Here is a 21,313-nt window from a genome sequence, read left to right on the forward strand (position 1 = left end):
GCGGTGACTCACTCCGCTAAATGTATTTTCAGTCGGGTGACTAGAAATTGATGGAAGCTGCCGTCTCCGTTCTATCAGCTTATCATCCACCATATTTTCTTTCCAATCATCGTCGACGTCCGTGCCCGGCCGCGAACTCGTTCCCGTCGACTGTCCGCCATTGATGGAGAACACGTCCCGATCGTTGCAATAATATTTAGCGAGTTTTCGGTGACGCCGGTCCCGAGACGATTCGGATTATTATAAGGTTAATTTAATGCTTTTTAAACACGCGCGCACAGTTTTTTATTTTTATTGGGTCATTCCTCACAGATCGACGGTGAAATCGAACATTTCTGCGCGTTCCGGTGATCTCATTCGATCTTCGATGCGTCGACGTTCTTTGAGGCGGAATTAACTATTGTAAATTGTTGTTGCTGTATAAGGCATCGTGCGTAAAAAAGTATAATTGAATAGCTTGTTCAAGGTAAGCGTAAGAACTGAAAAAAATGGTCGAGATACTTTGTTCCAATTCTTTTTATATGTTGAGGTACTGCAATTTGGTTGCAATGGATTTTTAATAAAAAGATAGGTTATGGTAGTAAATTGAAAAATTTGATAGTACGAGTGTCAATTATAAATTATATAGACTAGTAGAAAATGGTAAAGGGTAAACTAATTTCTGTTATAATTTTAATTTCAAGTACCTTGAAAGATTTTTACGACAAAAGTTAATAGATAAACTAAAAATCTGTAAGAAATTAGGCAATTTAAAATTACTGTATCAATGTCGAGTTATTCACATTCTGAAACACATTTTCACCAATCTTTAATTCTTTACAATTAAACCTAGAAATTTCGTATTATTTACAAAATTCGCAATCAACGTTTGAAATAATAAATCTTGAAAATTTATATTCTTAACTATAAAATAGCAACATGTAAAAATAGTATAAAATCAAATCGCAATCTACTCGAAACAATAAGTATATTCTGCAATGTTGCATTAACGGCGCTAAAAATGTCAACGACAGTAGAGAGCAACGTTATCTCGCGCCGTAAAAATCCGCGAGATTGCTATGAAATAAAAGTCGGACAATCGGCTGTGTGTTTTTTACCATGAAAATTTCTCGCCGCAGCCAGACCGGTGATTAGACCAGTACGGAATCGAGTTCGGCTTTTGAGAACCGGTCAACGGTTTCCGAGATTATTGTCGGCATGAACCGGCTCCTATGGCAAAGATTACGGTCCGATCGGCGTTACTTCCTGAATTTCAGCATTAATTCTTCTCTTTCCTATGCCGTGGCCCCAGTGGCGGCGCAACAAAAGGTTTCGGGGCGCTAAGGAAACGCGGAGGAAGAGGATTTCGCCTTTTGCGGCGATGACTTCACGCGGCCATCCTTGGAATTTCTACGAGGCGTTCGATAAAAGAGGATTACAATTTTTCAATTCTTTTTCCTCGTTTCGCAAAAAACCGCGACACGATTCCGCGTCTGGCCGTAAACGTAGGACGCCGCGTCCACCATTTCTGACGCGGGTCCTTGTAAAATCTCTATTCTAATGCGAACGGTGTCTAACGCAAATTGAAACTCGAGTGTTACCAGATTCGATAAAATAGAATTAATCGCCTTGTATCATTATTGCAAATTGTAATAGAATTTCAAGAATTATCGGAATTATTATTCGAAGCGTTTATTAAAATTTTAATCGCGCTTTGAGTTTCATTTTCTTTTCTATTTAATTTTCGAAAAATGTGCAACTTCTCGCGAAGATTTAGGATAACTAGGATATTTAATATTTAAATATTGTTTCTATAGATTTCACGTATCTTCGATATCCTAAAAATTGAACATATTTGAATGATACGATCTTTTACCTGATGGCGGCAACTATAAACAAATGATTGTGGTTCAATTAGAACACGCCGGATTCGACCAACGTTGCGTTTTGTAAAAATGTTCGCGGCAGAAAATGTTTCAAGCATTTTATAAAGACCATACACGTTTCGCTGGATTATGGTATTTGCTAATGACTCGATTATACAACGAGCTAGATTGTGCAAGAAGTCGATCGGATAAAAATTGTAGAAGATATTTACATCAGTTTCGAAAACCCGCTTTAAGGGAACGAGCTCTGTAATTTGTAACAGCTTCATCGTCATAGCAATAATATTTAATATAATAACACTAATATCAAGGGTAATATAATAATACAGAAATTAAGTAACACTAGTTATTAAGATCGAATAATACTAGTTATCAAAATTAAGTGATACTGGTTGATAAGATTAAGCAATATTAGTTGTTAAAATTAAATAATGTTAGTTATTAAAATTAAATAATATTGGTTATCAATTGGCGAATAGACTAGGAATAAAGAAAGTAAAAACCGCGGTCGAAATAAAAGTTCAAAGTGTGAACAGTTTGGAATTCCGATTGGTTATCGCGGGGCGTGGATTATCGGCGTTAGGGCGCGTTTTCATTTTCTAGGCGATCGCGGTTGTCGACGATCGAAGGCAAGATTTACGGCGACAATGAAACGGCTCATTAGATCGAAATGAGACAAAAGCCCGGCTCTCGTTCCCTTGCTGAATTCCTGGTTGTCTCATTACGTTGTACCACGCGCCGGCACAAGTAATAAATACATAAAATCGACAGTCCACTTAGGACTTGCGCGTGCGCGCGCGCGCGAGCCCGCGTCACCGCGGCCCGAGGCGGTTTCGTCTACCTGCACGCGCGCGCGCGCGCGCGCGGGGATTCGTCTAACACTTTCCTCCCAGCCATCGAACCTGCACAACAGGACAGGTTCTACCACCCTGGGATACTCTGACATTTGCCAGGTTGATAGCCGAGAAGTCGAGTGGTTCACCTATAAGCGGGGCCGTGCCGAGCCTACCGCGAAGAAACGCACGCGTGTTTGCGTGCGCCAGTGTCATAATCAGAGCCCGGGTACAGTCGTGGCCAACTGCGTTTACTATTTGCCGTGTCTGCTGCTGCCTGCGAGTCACCAATTAGAGGTGTTGGTAAGACTGTGCGCGCGGATCGTAATGGAAAAAAAGATCGACCGAAGAGAAACCGCTCGAAATATCAGGTCGATAGGCTAAATGTGCCGATTACTTCGGTATCATGGCTCGCCTCGCGTACTTTACTTTAACATTTCGTCTAATTTATCACGGAGTAATGATATATATTTACGTATTACTGCGAACGAGGTATGGCTGCGGAGTTGTTACCGTAACGGGGCCAATTACTGTGCCCTGTTAGCAGCCTTCAGGAGCTTTCATTACTAAGCGCAACTCTGATCGGTTAAATGATACTTTTCGGTATCAGTTTTCAGATATTTCAGCATCAAAGAATTCAATTTTATATTAAAGACAATTCATTGAATTTAGATAACATAACTTTCATATGTCTTGAATATAAAATTTAAATATAAATATAAAATTTAAATATAAATATAAATGGTAAATATAAATATAAATGGTAAATATAAATATAAAATGTAAATATAAATATAAAATGTAAATATAAATATAAAATGTAAATATAAATATAAATGGTGTATATAAATAAAAATAGTAGAGATATAAAGTGCTGTAAAATTCATTATAAAAAATTGTAAGTAAATAAAAGTCACAGTAATTAGCTGCCCCACAGTAACTGGCTCCACTACCCTAGGTATTTATTATTGCAAATTAGAATTCGAAGCATACGAGTATGCTAATTTACACTTTTATTAATTCACTTATGTTTTACTCATTACCGTATGCTTTCAACAAATTTTATAAAAATACATCGACACATTCTGACGGTACTAGTCGTAAGATCGGCCGAGTTCATTAAACTCTTAAAATCGATAATAAACCTAGCAGTATCGCGAAGGAAGATCCAGATCATTACGTCACGTAAAAACGTACCGCGAACGAAAAAAAAAAAAAAGAACTGATTAAAGCAGCAACGAAACGTCTTAACGGGGTCTATTACGGTTTCCTCCGCGTAGAAACTCGTAACTGAAAAGTACGGATAGCAAAACAAGCGTTTGGAATAGATATGAATATGCATGCACTTTCTCCCAGGAATCTGGAATAAATTATTCATAATTGCGCCGATCAAAGTTATAATAATGTTGCGGCGTAACGCAAAATGGTTGGCTAAACTAAAATACGAAGTTCTCTGTAATTAGACTAACCGGCGTTGATCCGACGTGTTCTGTAATTGGGGAACAGAACTTCTTTTTTTTTTTTGTTTTTTGTTGAATCCTCGACGAGCTCGATTTTCTACGCTCCGTTTTTGCATATTCGTTTCACTCGCGAATACGTTGATTAGAAATAAATGAGCGGGTTCGAATCGTAGCGGCAAAAATTTTGATTTATGTTTCGAAAAATGTGCACTTGTCAGAATGTTGAAAAGACGAGCGCTATAAATAGTAAAGTTACTGCATGTTAAATGAAGTCTGAGTTATCCTAACAATAGATTAGATCGGATCGTTGATTTTTATGCAAAATTACAATTTCCTCGAATAATTTAAGTCAAATATATTCTTTCAAATTCTCGCATTCTCTTTGTTCCAAAATACAACGACTCGTTCTTATAAAAGTTAATAATTTTAACAAATTAAAATTAATGTGATAATAATTTCACATTTTTCTAATATCTTCACTGCTCATCTTACCTATTTATTTTTACTATACACGCATTAGTATTAATTAATATAGTATAGAATAATAAAACAATTATTTATTTACACTGCTAGATTAAATTTTCCTTCGCCCCTATGGGAAATCGGTTAGTCGAGGTTCTGCCGTAAGAAAATTAACCCTTTGCACTCGAGGGGTGAGTCTAAAGCACCGCTGGAGTTATTCTATCATGTTCCAAAATAATATTTATAATATCATAGTTTAGATTTATGTTAAGATGTTAAAAGTGTTAAAATTGTTAGTCCGAGTCACTGAAATCAATTTTATATAACCTGACATAACCTAACAAATCACGTACAATGGAGCAGTATAAATCGGAGACGTTATTTCAGGTCCGCAGTTGAAATGGCTTCGTGCGCAAAGGGTTAACTTCGTCCGCGAAACGCGAGGACCAAGTTAATTTGATTTTACGATCGCGATAGTTGGCCCCGATGGCGGCGCAACGGAAGAAGATGAAGATATCGATGGACGACAAGCATTATCGGCGCGGTTGCACCCCGCGGTGCGGCATAGCCTACCGTGGCGCAGTTATTACGCTTGGATTCTTTCGCATTGTCCGATTTAATCTGCAAAAGCTTCCAATTTGTACGAAGGGAAGACAATGCTCCGGGGGATCCTAACAATACGGCAATTTGCACGCGCCGTTTGCGCAAAGGTCGGGGATCCAATTTGCCCCGCGCCCTCCCATGAATCGATAATTCACCGCCGTTTAAAAAAGTTCATCACGACCGTCTCTTCTTGCCTCTCTCTCTCTTTCTCTCTCTGTCGATCCCAGGACACGGTTATTCAAATTTATTCATTGAACTCGTCATGGATTTGCCGCGCGACGCTCGGTACAGATCGCTATACTTTTTCTTTGCACCAGCGGCGAGCGTCGGTCGATTAAAATTTTCAACTGAACCCATTAACCCGACGATGGAGACGATTAAAACGTCGAACTGTCGAGGATTCAATTAATCGAGTGACGAATGTAATTGTCGGATGGCGTTATCGTTGGAAAAATTGACAAATCGGTCGTCAACTGTCGACTAAAACGGACAATTAATAAATTATTGTTTTCTAAATGCAATTGAAAGGCTAGCACGATGTAATTCGATTAAGAATTGTCTTGTTTTATTATATTTTTGTATTGATTTAACAGAATTGAAATTATCGATTTTAAGATATTAATTCGGACTGTTCTGCTTCGAATAGAAGTTATGCGGTGTTAACCCTTTGCACTCGAGTGTCGACTCTGCAGTGCCATTAAAATGATTAACACGTTCCAAAATTATTTTTATAGCTGTCATATTTTTGTAACTGTTATATGAGTCGCGACACTCAATTTCATATGCACAGAATGAATTTTGTTATATAAAATGGAAATACTAGAAGCCAGAAAAATTATTTTAAAAAGGATTAAAAGAGCTATACAGTATAGTGATTAGTTTTACATTTTTACTGAAATATAAAAGACACATTGAATTTTCTTACAAAAACGTATTAAATTCGATTTGATAATTAGAAATATTACAGAAGGGTTAAAGTACAGAGGCTCCTAGAGTGAACTCCACTAAATACCGAGTTATTAGCATTGTCCGCGTAGCGAATACAGCAGCGGCTGCCGCGAACGACACCGAAAACCGGCTGAAAACCGGGGGCCTGGCGCGGGACCCCGAAGAAACCCGGCCGACCGGTACCCGCCAGGTACAGTTTCGATAATTGCAACAGGTGCACGACCTCCGGCGAAAGTGTGTCTTGCTCGAAATCGATTATTCAACGGTCCCGTGGATCCGTGCCGCGTAGCCCGCATCCGTGCCCGGTCCCCGGGTCGTTTCCAATTACAACGGAAAAGTCGGCGGCTCCTCTTCTGTGCCGTGCATCGCCGCGCTTAATGATCCGCCGGCTTCGATCCCGATCCACGTGAATCGCCACACACGACGACGACGACGACGACGATGTCCAACGGGCAGGAAATAGGAGACAACCGGAAGGCCGGCCGAGAGCACCGCCCGTACCGTAGAGAGATTTTCACCGCGTCGCCTACGAGAGACGAGGCGTTGTCCGTTGCATCTCTCTCGCGCGCGCGCGCGCGTTGCAGCAAGCCGCGCCGTTGCGTGTTGCATCGCATTGCGGCCGCGCCGCTGTGCAGTCTAGCGGAGAGCGCGCGGTTGCTCTACGCTCCGCTCATTTCGCATTGTTCGATACGACCGACGAGCTTTGTGCCGTCTCGCCGGGGAAAACGATGCTAACACTCTCAGTATGCTGTGTTTCTTTGTCGTCGGCCTGTTATTACGCACCTGGCGAGAACCTATTCGATCGAATCAATCAACCGTTTACCGTTGACGCGGACGATCTTTTACGACTGAATTACGATCAATTGAAACGATTAAAACTATTGCACTGTAAACGCGGCTAAGATTTTTAATAATAAGAAGAAAAAAATTTTTATAATAATAAGACGAAGAACATTGGATTTGTATAAACTTTGTACGATTTTTGTCGCAATCGCAATATTTTTATATCAGTAATTATAATGAAAAAATTTAGAAACCAATATTTTGGATCCAGGATATTAATATCGTTATTTATATTTTTATATTTTAAATTGTTCGCATCGATTCTAAAATGTAGGAACTAAATGCAATTTTTCTTCTGATTTTATATCTTTTTAACGAGATGGAATTGTTGTATTGATATTATTATTAGTTTCTTTTAATCTGCTCATTGTTTTATGTTTCAAATATGCATTTTTATCATAACACAAAGAACCGTATAACAGTAGATTCGATCTTATTTTAGAGAAGCATTTGGCATTGAGATGTACACATGTTTATCGAACATTTTTATTAATCTCTGCTTATTGGCATTTTTGTTGTCCTTGTCTTTTCAGTTTACTGTGTTTTTATATGTAAGAGGAATTTTTATGACAAGAGTGCTATAACGATTGCACTCGACCCAATGTCCTGATTTATTGACCCAGTTGTCGACGCAAGGAGATACGGGTGCGGTTTTATAGCTTTATAAACTTTACATTTGCAAGGAATGACTTCGAAAATATCGCGCTAGTCGGTATAGACATACAGTATAATTATACATTATAGTTCACGTTTTACTATTACGGAGTTTATTTTGAATGTTATTTTTATGAAACACGTGGCCACTAATGATTTTTTAATTGACGCAGCTACGTTGAAATAAACTATAAATAAATAGGTATCGTAAATAAATAAATATACAGTAAATTCCTTCCTTACATAACCTGTCTTTCATGAAAAATTATAGTTGAAGATATTATAATTTGAAATATATGATTTAAAATAGTTAGATATATGGCTATAACGTTTTCTTATAATATTTAAGCAATCAGTTAAATGTCATACAATTCGAGGACGAGGAATTTTACGTTTTTATGAAAATTTATACAGAGTATTCAAGTGTTTCTCAGTCAAACAGAATAAAAGCGCAATGATTGAGAATACTTTATCTCAACAAAAATTGAACAAAAATCAGTCCATTATTATTCGAATTCTTATAATTTTTCAATCATTTGAAATTTATATTTCTATGATACTCTGCTTATATTTCAATGATACTCTTTTCATACCTATACCCGTCAAATATGTGGGTGCCGTTTACCCGAATAAATCGTAGACACCCTCTATAAACGTCACAGATACATCAACTTTTCTATAAACGCTACAAATTGGACAAATAGCACCCGTTGGTGCGCCTTGCCGATTAATCGTTTAAGGGGTTAATCCACGAAGAACCGGCTATCCAGCCAATAAACACGCGGAACGCGACAAAGGAAAAACAAACAGGCGAGAGCACAGTTTAGCGACACCAGAGAGAGAACGCAGTAAAAATGTTAGAAGCGCGCCGTGTTATTTACAATCGAAGCCGAACGGTGCTACGATCCGAGATTTTATAGACGCAACGCGTGTCATTTTTTTTCTCTCTCTCTCTCTCTCTCGGTCCCCGTTGGTCGTTTTTCGCATCGAACGTCGAATAGAGCTGGGTCCCCGTGGTATCAGTGTCCCCGCGCGTGTTTACCTCCTCGGTCAAGCGCGTTTCCGTGGAGTTTATGCGTGTAGATAATGAAACGGCCGTCGGCTGACGGAACGAAAAAAGGAAGTCACCGGGGGGACACGTCGCCGTCGCGTCGTCGCTCTCGGACAAAGTCTGTTTTTCGGACAGTACCAGACCGCGGTTGCCCGTCGCCGTCGCCGCCGCCGCCGCCGTCGTCGTCGTCGTCGTCGTCGTCTTTGGTCAACTATAAAAATTCCATCCACGGTTTCCCGGCCAACGAAACCAAAATAACAACTTCATCCGAATTCCACGGGTGCCGCGCGCCTCGGCCTCCCTCCCCCCGAACCCCCTCCGGATCCCGCGTAATAAAAGTCCCGACGAGACGACATAAAAGCCGTTTTTAGGATTCACGCTCGCCTGTCCCGGGGGCCAGTCCCGGCCCCGGGCACACCTCCCCGCCCTGGGGGATCAAATCGCGATTTTCGAAAAAATACGTTTAGTTTCCACCGATCCGAGGGGGGGGGGGGGGGGGGGAGGGGCGCCCCGGCCACACCCGAGCTTTCACAAATCACCCTTTTACCTGGCTAGCTACTTAACTCCGGCGCCTCGGCGGTTTTGTTAACGCGACCGCTCCTACAAAACGACGAGGCGAGAGGAGGCACCGTGGAATTCCGGCCGAAAAGGTGATTTTATTCGGCTCGCCCCGCAGGAGGAAATATTCGGGGACGGCTTTGAAACGTTTGCCAACCGTCCTCACCGTCTATTGATAGAAGCGTCGAATTGAAGCGCGCATTTTTTTCGGCTGAGTAACCCAGTCCCGCGACTGTCTCGCCCGTGTGTCGGTAACCGTTAGCCACCCTTCTGTACGTTCGCTTCGGGATGTTCTTTATTTCTGGTTAAATATACGTTACTTTAATAATTAATCATTTATACTGGTCTATGAGATAGTAACAGTTAAAACATTGAATTATTACTGCTATATTATATATTTGTAGACCGCAATATCCCTGTCGATAAAGTTTTGTATATTACCAAAGACAACAGAGATATTGAAGTGTCAATTTTTATTGAACCACCCTGTATATCAAAGATACTTATTTATTCCTATATTTTGTGTCATTCGTAGTAAAAGTAGTGAATAAATAAAAGTGATATAAAGCATGAGAAAGTATAGTGAATAGTAATATTATTTCTATTTTCTCTTTGAGGAAAGTGACTTTTCGACACAGCTACTATAGTAACTCATGGAAATAAGATTAGTTTATGTTTACATATAAATAATATATATGTCATGTAGATATTTAATTAAATTATATAAATTATAGTACATATATAAGTTATATAAAACATAATATACATATAAGTTATATAAACCACATATAACCCATATATAACTTATATAAATCATGATAGATATAAAACACACATCTATACAGTGCACACATCAAATTAAGATTTCTTATAAACATCGTCCTAAAAAACAAATGCTTTCGACATTGCAGAAGAAACTCAAGTAATTTTCTTTTTTTTTTTTAATTATTAACGCAAATTTAACTTCCAAGAGGAAGTTATTGTGCTGAGGAACTTTTTCCTCAAAGGTGTCCGATAATTAATTCAGATCGCTGTAGGTACCCGTGTACACGAGTACAGAAGACAGGCACCATACGGTTAGTACTTAATTGAGGAAAAAGTTGGTGCCAGTTACCGGTAGATTATCAGCTTACATACATGATTCATCAGCCCTTAATATTTCGCCAATTAAAGTGGAAGAAAGTCCGTGAGCAGGAAAAAACTTGTCCGTAACTGAATTTCGCTTCTGGGTCATACGGAATCAAAAGGGGATACACGCGAGGGGATTCATAATGAGAGTTTGGTAATGAATAAATACGTTGTTTTTCGTTGTTAAATGATCGGTGTACAAAACTCATTTCGAAACGAAAATTTTAGTAATTATCATCCGGTGCGAATTGTAATAAATAATATTTTCAGCTGTCAATTCTACATTTAGCACGTTACTTCCTAGTAATTATTTAAACATTATTTTATCAGATCTCGTAGCATTTTTAAGCGACACGTCATTTTTACTAACATAATTTTTAGTATTTATGAATTTTATTATTTATTACTGAGGGAAATATTTTAAGATACCGAACATTTTTTAAAAATCTATGATTTTTATATGTAAGAATTTATCTCACTTTTAGTAATAATAATAAATAATATTTCAAATCATTTCCATTGAGATCGTCATGTAATTAAATGTGAAATTCTTTCTGATTTATCACAATCGTTTCGAAGCTTGTTAAGATATTCGTTAAAATAAATGATGGGATAAGATTAATGATAACAGAATATCTGTATTGAATGAAAATTGTTTTACTGACGGAAAATGAGAATTCCTTGTTATTCGGCCCAACGCGCCGACTCTCTAAACGCGAGATTCGTAGAAGCCAATCTGGTGATTTCAATGCGCGGTAAGAATGGATAGAGTCGCCGCTACCGTGATTTCAACGCGTGGATAAGCGATGTCGCCGGCCTCGCAGCCTTATATCCTTATTTCCAAGCTAGAGTCCTCATGTGAAACTATATCTTATCGAAAAATAATTACACCCACGCAACTATCCTTCAAATTAGATATATAAATTTACTAGTAAATCGATAAATAACTTTCGCATAAATAGCAAATGACTTTCGTAGTATTAATTCTGCATTGACAGAAATGTTCCTTGGATGAATATAATTAATCTAGAATAAATAATCTACAATTACAGAGTCATATATTAATATAATAGTTAGATATATATTAAATAATATATTAAAATTGAGAGACTTCCACCGATACATCGTTTTCGCAGAATGTCGAGTAAACGGAAAGCGACGTTTGAAAATAAATGTCTCGCTGCTAGAAAAACAGTTTAATCAATGCAGAATCGTGTTGTCATATTAAATGAAATTTTGCTTATATTTTATACGCGAAATCGGTCGCGTTCCGTTGCCGTGTCTAGCCGTCGCACGTATGACATTCGACTTCCAGAGCTACGAAAATTACGGAACTGCCGCGATAGGTTAGTCGTGACACAATCCGCGTGATAATTCATTTCTTTATCGATTACGATCTCCCCGGCACAAGATCGAGCCGAGTTAAAGCGTTTAATCCCGCCGTTAAATGCGACGGCATTACTTTCTCCAGTCTGTTGCGAGTTTATGACGGCCGGGACGACGGCGGTGCCGATTCCGGCCAACTTAGGGAAAAGCGAAGAGTTTTGCGCGATGTGCCGCCTCGCCGCGAAAATAATCGTCGACGCTTCTCTCGCGCGAGGGGAAGAGATGTATTCGTCAATTTCTTACGTTTCTCTCGAGTAATTCGATTAAAAAGATAACCGCGTAGATCCTGTCCTTGGCGATCGCCGGCTTCTATTTTCGCGCTTTTTAATGAAACGATTACCATTTGAATAAGAAACGAACAAATCTCTGTTGAAAACCACATCCTTCTTTTCAATTAACATAACTGGTACTTACGTTCGGATTCGAGAAGGTCAAGGATGCTTCTAATGCTTTCGTATTTTGGACGAATTGCGAGTTGAGATGTTACAGAAGGATATTGTTATCAAAATGTGATACGAGTCGTTTTGGAAGATCTAGATATTTTATTGATTAATTATAGAGAATCGTTCGGAATGGGGCTTTGTTCTTTCACGAAGAGATGAAAGAGACGACTTTTTAGTGTCAGAAGATATTTTTTTTATTGCTTTGAAATTTCGATGCTAGTAAAAATTTATATTTTTTATTGGCACGGTCAGGCGCTTCTTTGACACGCGTACAAATGATTTTAAAAAACGAAACAATTCTCCTAACGATCTTACAGTAATAACTCTGAAATATTGGATACCTAAGTAATTAAGATTAAAAATAATTGAATAATTCTGAGATTTTGAGATATGCAACGCTATTGCTTAAAATTAAAATGGATCGGTAACTTACGCTGTGTATTCGAACGGAACAAGTAATAAAATGTCAACATTTTCATGTGTTTTTCCAGTGATGCAATCTAACAGAGAAATTGCCAGCTTATTATTATAAATTAGCTCGAATTTTGATCTGTTAAGCGGTCGGCCTTGCCGTATACACGCCCGAATTATTTACATATGCACAATTAATTATGTATACGCAGAGAAGTGCGTGCACGTAATGCAGACCGACTAACCGTGAAACGCATTGTTGCCGCGGAATATCTGACAGGTTTCAGTGCAAACTCTGCCAGCGCATTCCACGGTTAAAAACCAAAAACACAATGGTAACGTAAATCAAGAGATTCGCGTTTAAAAAAGTATATTTTCAATCCTTAAAATGTTAACCGTGCGATTCCTTTATGATGTGGGCTGATCGACGCAAAATTCTACCCTTAAAAATTGTATTATTATGCGATTCCAGAACGATTTTAACACATTTATAAAATTCCTAATTCTCCAGAAATTGTTCGTTGTTTAATTTCCATAGTTTTGTACAATTTTAATTATTTCGTGAAAAATTATTGGTAGCTATTTAAAAAAATTTCGTGAAAAATTATTGGTTGCTATTTTAATTTCTATAATTTTGTGTAAAAATAAATCTAGGCTTATTTTACAAGTTTCAATTTTCAAATAATATAATACAAATGTTATACTATACGAAACTGTCAGCGAAATAGAAATTGTTTACCTTAATTACAAGACAGCTGCACGTGTCGCGTTACTTAAATTATTCTAGCAAGACGACAGATGCATAAAATCCAACAGACCGATTACAACAAATTCGAATAATGACATCCGACCCAGTTATTAAACGCGGCTAAAAGTAAACAGAAATTATTTTCGGTGTCACAACAGGTGAAAGCCGGCGGTGATGGCCGGGATCGTATATCCCGACGTTAAACGCCGGTAATTAGCAGGGATTAAATTATCCTCGTTTAATTACGTGTTCGCCACCCTGCGCGCGATTTAGCCGCGTCCCCCGTTCTTAAAAATGAAACGCGCGCGCGCGCGCGCTGCTTGTCGAGATCGGGACCACCTGCCTGAAACACGACCGCTGCCATCGACGCGCGATTATCGCAACACACCGGCCAATTAATTTTCTTCTTAAATACGCTCCGGCGCTTATCCCCGAAGACGCATTGCGACGTTACGCAAATTATAAATATCGCGCGTTGGAACGCGGCCGCGAGCAGCCGCACGAGATAAATATTTATGCAAATTCGCGTTTCACGGAGGTTGGGATAAAAAAAAAGATAACGTCTCACTTATCGCGGAATACGCAGAGTTTAAACGATAACGGCACCGAATCATTTAAACGTTCGCATCGAATTTAACGCGTCCTCCGCTTAATCAGGGAAGAGCGCTGACGGCGCTGAGAAGATGCGGCAATTTCTGTGGAGAGGCAAAGAAGTGTGCAAGGAGCATGTCCTGTGATCCCCTCTTGTCCGTGACTTCAGCCAATTTTATTTATAAATGAGAAGATTGTTAAAATAATCGACGCGAGGGGTAAAGGGATTGGTCGCACGCTCTGTCTAATAATAATTCTTATTCAACGAAGAACTTGAGCAATAATAATTAAAATTCTGGAATAAAAAATAGAATGAAAGAGGTTAGGAGAAGGTCATGGGGCAGCGAGACGGTGATGGGAGTCAAGAGGCGTTGTTCGTTTAAAATCGGCCAGTCTCGAGTGGCTCATTTCCTGAAAATTGGGTAATAGAAAGGGTCTTTTCTAATAACAAGTTCATATTAACCCTTATTCTTATTATAACTTTATTCTTATTTACCCTTATTCGTAATATTAGTTTATATCATTTTAATTGGTATATTAAAAAATATCATCCGCACTACAAAATCTATTTATATATACTTATATATACCTATGTAGCTTTATTGTAGCAAAATGCTCCATAAGGAATCTCAATGATTCGAGCCCAGAAGAAAATTAAAATTTATTGAACCGGGCTTATAAGATTTTGTGTAATCTAGTAGCAGCATAGCAGGGATTGAAAGGGGAGTGGAAGCGGTCGCCGGGTCCCATGAATTCGCTAAAATGTGCCATTTCACGAAATACATGGCTCCTTTCGCGCGAAGCCAAGGGAATTAAGAAAGCGGCCGAACGACGCAGTAAACGCGAATAAAGGTTTTCTCCGGGCCCGGTCATCCCGACTACTTCCCCGCTAATCGCCTATTAGCTGTCACGTTCTCGATGCTCCATCGGAAACACCGAAATTCATATCGCAAGAAAAAGAATTTAATCCGCCTTTTGTGCGTGGTGAGTGGGAATCATTTTTTAACGATTTAAAAAGGAACGTCCCCCGACGACCCCTTTGAAATATTCTAGAAATTCCTTTGTTGCGAGCGAATAATCTTTTCAAGGCTTATTTTGCACGGTGCTGCGATAATCAACGTTAAATTAACGCATTTGCAATTAGACTGTGGATCTGAATGCGTAATAAATATGTCGAGTAATTCTCTAAACTTTATTCTACTTGATTTCGCCATAAACGCCTGAAATTCCGGTAATTACATGTAAATTTGGTAATTGTGTGGTACAATAATTGAATAAACTTCTGGAAAACTTATAAAAGTGATGCAATATAATATTATAATTAAATTACAAGAGTTATAAAATTTTTCTAACCCTGAAACGAAGTTTTAATAATATCGTCTGTACAAAGTAAATACTTTGCAATGAAACTTTTTAATACTGTCAGGTATATTGTTAACTCTTTGGCGCTATAACGAGTCAAATTTTATATACAATCTGTAAACATTTACTTTCTTGTTTTTAAAATCTAGAAATTAATCTGTCTATTAAAAAGAAATATTAATAACGAAGAAGTATTAATCGACGGTGCTGTGAAATAAATAATACTGCAAGGATTGCAACGCTATAAATATTAAAAACAATAACAACATTACCGACTCTGACGATGAAAAAGTCTGTGTTCGACAGTTAAGTTTTCCACGGTTTTTATATACGCGCAATTAATTCGTTCTTTCATTTGCATGTCGTTCGACAGAATTCGCGGACTCTGTAAACTACTAACGCCTCCTTCTCTCCCTCCGCAGTGGCTTGCGAGCGACGTAACACGGCGACCGGCTGTACTCAGTCGGAGAGAAATTGCAAAAAAAAAGGCCGGAGCACTGGCTGTAACGTTGGTTACAACTCGTTACAGTGGAACTAGTCGATCTGGAATTTCGTTATCTGCGAACCACAGCTATAAATACAGCCGCGGCTATCTGTTCGCGTTAGTTGTCCGCAGATAAACGAGGCTGCTGTTATTTGTTGAATTTAAATTACCGGCGCGCGACTAAATCTCGCCGATCCGCGAACGGGAAAATCGGAACCGAGGGAAACCGTGCCAACGAAACACGTATGGGCGGAGAGTCGAATTCTCGTCGTGAATCGAACAGGACAGTTTTAGTATTTCCCGCAGCCAGATTGTTTCATTCTCGTCGAATAATTTACTCTGAATCACGGCAGAGAGATCGCGAACTTCCTTATGGCTGTTTTCTAGTAGAATTGTATGCATTAATGTTTGTATCACGACATTTAGAAGGATTTGTTTAGTCGAAAGCTTCTTTTTATTGTTGCTATTCTTGTACGAATTGTAGAAGACTTGAGAGCTGTAATTAAATGAATTAATTCAGGAAGTACTTATTGAAAATCTTGACAATTTCATGTGTTTAATAATTCCTAATTATTGCTACTTTATTAACATATTTTTAATAACATAATAGCGATAATAAAAGCTGGATTACGATAGTTTAATTTGATATAAAACAATTATTTTAAAAGTTATTTGACAAATTGATTGAGTGAGAGAAATTTAAAAAATTGAGTATATTTTGAAAGAATTAATTTTTATTTTATAATCTTTTATAATTGAATACATAATAATAAAAATTTTAACTGAAATGAGAGCTTCTTTAATCTATTAATTTATGAACACTTTCATTAATATATAAATTATGATTACAAATCCACAGAAATATTACTATTTTCTGACATAATAATATTACGAACATTCTGAACAATGAACAATCGCTAATATAAAATTAACAGTTCGGCCAGCGCCTAACGAAGTTGATCGATCGGTCCGAAATTCCGGGATTCCCCGCGACAATCGCGCAGCAACCACGTGTGAACCACGCGGAATTCCGTTAGCCGGCGAATAAAAGGCGAGAGACGGATCGAAAAAAAATACACGGCGGGCGAGAACGAAAATCGCTTGCGATTAATTTTCTGGCAGCCGCTTAAAACATTGCGACTTATTCTTAACAGGAAGACTACCGGTGGTAGTAGCCGAGCGATAATTCGTAACGCTCCGAAAGCCGAACATGATAAATAAATCGTGAAATTAATGCAGCAGCTGGTAATCGTAGTTATAAATTCGAGCGATTAACTTGCAAAACGGCCGGACGTTCTTTCGTCGAAAAATATTACGAACTGGTACACATAATTCATTGGACACGGTGATTCACCGGTTCGGTAACGGCCAACCAGGTGGCAAGGATTTAAAATTAAGCGAATCTTGGGCGCCGCGCGCGCGCGCGTTGATCTGCGAGGTTCTCCGTGCCACGGACTGCATGCCTTTTTCAGGTTGCACGCACCGCGAGTTCACGAAAATATATAGCGCGCGCACCGTACAGCCAAAGTATCGCGCGTACAACGCGTTCCGCGGGGCTAACGAAATTCTCCGCCATCTTGGGAAACCGTGTCGCCGGTTATTTATGCGTCGCGTGATTTATTAAAAGCGCGTTGCTTTTTCGAGTTTCATTTTGTCTTCGATAATACGCCGTTTGTCATAATAAAATGTCGGTTTTATAAATAGCATATAAGTCCGGCGTTTATTTTTAATTATTTCAGAAGCCTTGATCTGTTTTGTAAGCTGAGTTTCCATGGAATAATATATTAATATAAGAAATGATAAGGTTATGTCGAGGTATTTTATAATGAATAAAATTACGATTACGGATATACTGTTTAACTGAACTACTTATTATTTTAGTGTCTTTGAATATATACAACAGTCTTAAAAATAATATCTAAAACATAATATCGACAGTCTTTAAAATAAAATCTTAAAAATAACAGTTTTTAAAATAAGCCCAGATTTACGCGAATCATTTCCACGAAATTGTAACAGTTCACATATCGACAATTTGTCAGAAATCTGACGCACGGTGGACGAATACTTTTTCAGCCGGCTGTACGCGTTCCCTCTAATTGATTTCGAAAATATTTAGCTCGCAGAAAAATCCGCAGCCTAATTATCGCTATCGTGAGAGATTTTTTGCCGGTGGAACGTCAGGAATGAAATGTTACTTCGAAGAACACGATCGAGCGCGGCAGAGTCTGATTGAGAACGGTCTCTCTCTCTCGCTCTCTCTCTCTCTCTCTCTCTCTCTCTCTCTCTCTCTCTCTCTCTCTCGACGGGGCCGATCTCGATCCGAGCAGCCAGCAGCCGCGTGTCCCAGCCGAGAAAGACTTAGACAGACTCTCGGCGATCGACGCGATCGCCATTACGCAGTTTTACAGCTAATTAATAGCGCGGCGGTCGCGGCCGCTGGAGACCAGGAATTTTTCAAGCAATTATTTGTTTCGCCGGTAGCGGTGCGCGCGAGCACGCAACCACGCTTAGGGGACCCGGGCCCCCGTTTTACACATTGTGTTCAATTTCCCCGGGGTTTGTTTGCTTTCTCAGATTAGATCTGAAAGCGAGGCAAATTGAGGAACCGGCCGCGTAGCGTCCGCGATTTAATTAATCGAATGGGCGCCCGCGAATTCGAAGTCCGCGCGCCGAATCGACGAAACCTGAGATTTACGTTGCAATATCGAAGCGCCAATAGTATATTTATGTAAATTTAGTTATTTATTTATCTCAACTGTTTTAGATCTAAAAATAGACCTTAGTTTTCTATATTTTGCTGTTTTAAATTTTAATCACTCAATGTTTTCGCAAACTTGTACAATAATAAAAATATGGAATAAAATGGAGTAACATTAGATAAAGAATTATTCAATTTTCAGTTCATTATATTTATCGAGGTTAATTTAACTTCTATTTTCTACATTGTCTAGAATTAATAATGAAAATAATCAATTATTTCGCCAATTCAATCAATCACATTCAATTCTATTAATTTTTATTATTGTAGATCGTTTCATTCTAAAACGAATAATTATATTTTTTAATTTAATCAGTCTCCACTGAAATGATACAAAATTACCCTCCAATAGAACATTCCTGTATGGAATATATAATATCATTTAAATACGATAATATTATTAAAAATAATAATATCATTTAGAATCAATTTTAGTATATAATAAGATCGTAGGTAACCACAACACATCGATTAAAAGTTAAAAATCTTGCTGGTTGTAATTTAACTTTTTGTTTCAACAACAGTATAAGTTCTACGTAGTATCATTATTATTATTCGAGAGTCGCAGAGAGTAAAAGTATTAATTCATCCAGCGACTCGCTACTTTCCGAAGGTTCGCGAGATGGCAACGAGAAGCCAAAGGACCGCCGTCGTCGATCAGATCGAGTCGTCTAATCCCCTTAATTGCTGGTTTCCACTATGGAGACGGGTTTTTGAAAGCGCGTGGAAAGCTCGATTCCCAGGGTAATCGTACTTCACTTTCTCCGTACGTCGAGTGTCGAAGTTATTTGCGTGCGTCCGTTCGGCATCGATGAAGTTGCACGGCGTTGCCGTCGAAGACCGCTCGGCGAGAAACTTCCACCTTTTATTCATGCCCGCCGCGCGTCCTGTCCGAGAATTATTTACACGGTTAAAATACTCGTTATTTAACGGTAGAGAGAAAATATACCTAACGGACACGCGTTAAATTGCTGATTTCATGGATTTATGACAAAGGTGGGTAGACGCGGTTTCGGATAGCAGAAAAATCGAAGATTTAAGGACGTCTGCGCAGCGTTTGCAACTTTATCGAACGACCTCTTTTCTATTTAGTCTTTAATTCTTTGTAATTGATACTGCGAATATTTACATCGCGCGAAAATATAAGGGGATTTTTTTGCTTGTTAAATTCTCCTTTTATTTCTTATTATTTCTTTATATATTTAATGGACTGTTCAATTTATTGACAGAATACTCTTTTTACTAAAAAGTATTAGTCTCATACTTGAAACTAACAAATTATGTTCCACTTGCAACACCATAGTATACAGAAGTAATTTTATAATATCTCAAATATATAGAAGTAATTTTATAATATCTTCAAAATTTCGACTTCGAACGCGGTTAACGGATATCTTCGCGCCAATGCAATTACGAGCGGATCCAGTTCTCACGGCACCGTTTTGCAAGAACATTTTTATTTTCCGAACAAACAAGGGCTGAATCTCGGAACATCGCTTGCAGTACAGCGCCCGATGATGTCGTCGGGCGCATTAAGAGACTTGTAAAATCGCCGGCCAATCACCGAACGACTGTTTAGTAGGACAATGCGAGAAAAAAGCGTTCTTTTTCAACGATTTCCATTTATAATGACCTGTTCCGGAAGACGGTTGTATACATTTTTTATGTTTATAGCATCAAAAGAGATACGACGCTATCGAGACGAAGGCAGCACAACTTAATTGCACACAGCCAAGAAAGCGGTCCTCCGTGTATTTTTTGCGCAGCAATTAAAGATTTACGAGGTGTTAAGAGAGAGAGAAAAAGAGAGAGAGAGAAAGAGAGGGAGTACATCCAGTTCACTCAAACACGTAACCCAGATAGCTATCACAATAAAATAGATTGTCGTCCAACGTTGTTCCAAGGGGGCACCGGTTTTTCTTTTCTCGCGCCGCCGTTCCCGGTGTTGATTAAAAATTTATAATGAAGACGCGCTGGGAGGTATCCTCTTGTCGTTCCCAGGACCCTAAGTTTTTTCATTTAACCTAATTAGAGGACTGAAAAATATCGCGGTCGCATGGAGTCGCCGGACGTTCAATCTTCTCTCGAGCGAGATGAAATTTTACGAAACAAACAAACGGAAAAAAACGTCTGCGAACATTCCACTCCAATTAGGAGCATAAGTTGCTCATCATTAAAACGGAATCTGATTTTTAACTTATCGAATAGCGTTTGGTCAACGTCTGCTGTCCTTTCCGAAGAATAATAGCGTGGATTCTCCAATCCGCAGGATACGATAAATTCCACTGTCGCCATTAATTGGGGAACTAATCAAGATTACTGCAACGTACACGTACAACAGACTCCGCTCATCCATCAATCGTATTAGAGTTGTTTTTCTTTTTTTTGTTTTGGCGACGCTGCGCGAAGCGTTAGTTCAAGCATAGGCACGCCTTCGAGGGTCTAAGGCACCTGGAACCGGCAATCAAATTGATCTGTTGCGTAAAGAGTGCCGCGGAGAACGAAACAATTAGGTCAACGAGTATCTCGTGAAGCGGGGTCCGTAAAAATTCGAGCCGGCAAGTCGAAAATCGTGTATAACGAGATGCGATGCAATATGAACAATTTCCTTGATTCGTGTTAATTAAATATCTACTGTGTAATAATTTCAGTTTACGAGTTTGTAGATTTTGTTTTTTATCTGTATATGTATGTACGTTAATAAATTGTAGCTCTTACAATT

The sequence above is a fragment of the Augochlora pura genome, chromosome 6 (genome assembly GCF_028453695.1).
Source record: "Augochlora pura isolate Apur16 chromosome 6, APUR_v2.2.1, whole genome shotgun sequence".
Lineage (NCBI taxonomy): Eukaryota > Metazoa > Arthropoda > Insecta > Hymenoptera > Halictidae > Augochlora > Augochlora pura.